Here is a 2,188-nt window from a genome sequence, read left to right as displayed (position 1 = left end):
TTTGGCTAGGGAAGGATGCTGAGTGCTTGAACGGAGGGAATGGTGAAGGTTTCTGAGCGATAAAGCGGAACAAGAATCGATGGGGATCACAAATGGTGACATTTATGGTTACAGAGATAGCAGCAAAGTTGTCTCTTTAAAGCGAGACCGATAATGAAAAGAATTTTCTTCAAATACTGGAGTAAAGAGAAGAAAATAATTATTTTAGCTTACATATATGAAATTGCCAAACATTATTGACATACTTTATCATAATGTATAAAAATAAACTCATAACATTTACAGAGTTCAGGGGGTCGCATATCAGTAGCATATTCTTGCCAATGGGGTTTCTAGTTCCTTTCTTGGCAGATTAAGATCCCATGGTGTCTTTCACAAGTGCAGTCCACTGGTGGCAAAATTCGCAAGAAGGGGTTTTGTCTTTGGTCAATCCCTTGCATAAAATTTGGATAACTACCTGGTCAGTAAGTGTCACGATGGCCCCATGTAATTCACTTAACAGTGAGCCTTTAAAAAGAGGTCAGATGGAATTCAAATTTCAATATTAATTGGTTCAATGTTTGGATTGAGATGAACTTACAGGGTGAGTCACAAGTCTCGGGACACGGTTTTTGCTGCTGAAACAAGATTTGTTTATGCCATCTATTTATACTATTTTCTGTTTGTTTTTTTCGAAAATGCAAATTATACATTGAACCAAGATGGCAGACACCAGTCCATTTACAGTGGAAGATAGGCTAGAAGCAGTGCTGTAGTACCACGAGAGGAGAAACACAAACAAAATGATGAAATCGCATACGGATGCACTCGATGTCCAAGACATTGTAATTGTTGTATTTCTGTAATATTTTATTATTACTCCTGTTATTATGTATTACTGTTATTACTGCAATATGTTATGACTCCTGGGGCTTATGACTCACCCTGGTAGATGGTGCAAACAAATCTTGTACGAGAAGCGAAAACCGTGTCCTGGGACTTATGACTTAAACTGCACATTAATTCAGACAAGACCCGGTGGCATTGTGGTTATTAGGGTGGGTGTGTCGTCTGCAATAGCATAAGTTGGTGGATGTTGAAGATCCCATGGTGTTTTTCGAGAAGAGTAGGCGAGTTATCGCCGACACCCTGAACAGATTACAAATTCCTGCTCAAATCGCTTTCAGTCGAACGTCAGGCCTGGCCAGCCAGTTCGTGAAAGACTATGGTCGAAAAGCGCCGACCCTACAAGAAGGTGAGAATAGTTGAGGCTGTTAAAGTAGAAGTAGTAGTGGTAGTATTAGTAGTAGATTCTGATTCTGATTTGATATGCAAAAGAAAATGACTGGTGAACAAGAACCCAAAATCCACACTGATTGGATTTGTGCACATCGGTTGTTTAAATTTTGTTGTTTTATTTTCGCAAATCCATTGGATACACAAAAAGTGATCATAAATGATATTTAGTTAATACCGGGCGTAGTGGCGTGCGCCTGTAATCCGGCTACTCGGAGGTTTGGGTTGGAGGATCGCTTGAGGACGGGGGCTCTGCGCTGGGCCGTGCTATGAGAGGGTGTAGGGCAGCCTGGAATCATGGCGAAACCCAATCCTTATCCCTGTGTCATTAGAGGCGACCAGGGTTGCGTCAGGAAGGGCATCCAGCGTAAAACCTGTGCCAAATCAGTATGCGGATCATAACGGATGATCCGCTGTGGCGACCCCTAACGGGAGCAGCCGAAAGAAGAACAACTACAAATGATATTTAGTTAACTCGCTCATGAAAATAAATAAAAACGCAGCACAGATGTAGCTCAGAGGTAAAAAGAAAAAGAAAGAATTTTGAAGTCAGAGACCGAATATAACGTTGATCGTAAAATAAAGCAAAAATGGTGATTAAACGTAGCTGTTGCACATAGACCTGCGGATTTGTTAAGAGTTGAGTGTTTGTCTGAGACAACATATAACAAAGTGGACAATCATAAATGCCAGGACGTTCTTGGAATTCTGTCTCAATTATGGACTGTTATGGCTCGACTAGGTGAGTTACAGGTAAATTGCAAAGCTTGGACAGATAGTTTGCCTGGTTGAATAAGCACAAGCCCCATCACATATTTATTTATTTATTTATTCCACACATTGTATGTACAGTAAAATCATGAGCAGCCCACTGTGTCATCCCCTTGGGACAGGCATTCCAATTTCTTGCCAA

At 40.9% G+C, this 2,188-nt stretch overlaps 1 pseudogene; it reads left to right on the top strand.

Annotated features, from left to right (window-relative positions):
* Positions 1-1,451: 1,451 nt before the first annotated feature.
* Positions 1,452-1,592, top strand: LOC147027946 (signal recognition particle RNA; annotated as a pseudogene).
* Positions 1,593-2,188: the final 596 nt, after the last annotated feature.

This window comes from Eptatretus burgeri, chromosome 4, assembly GCF_056783735.1.
Source record: "Eptatretus burgeri isolate ZD-2024b chromosome 4, Ebu_testis_v1, whole genome shotgun sequence".
Lineage (NCBI taxonomy): Eukaryota > Metazoa > Chordata > Myxini > Myxiniformes > Myxinidae > Eptatretus > Eptatretus burgeri.
Note: the sequence above shows the minus strand (reverse complement) of the source record. Positions and strands in the feature narration are given on the sequence as shown.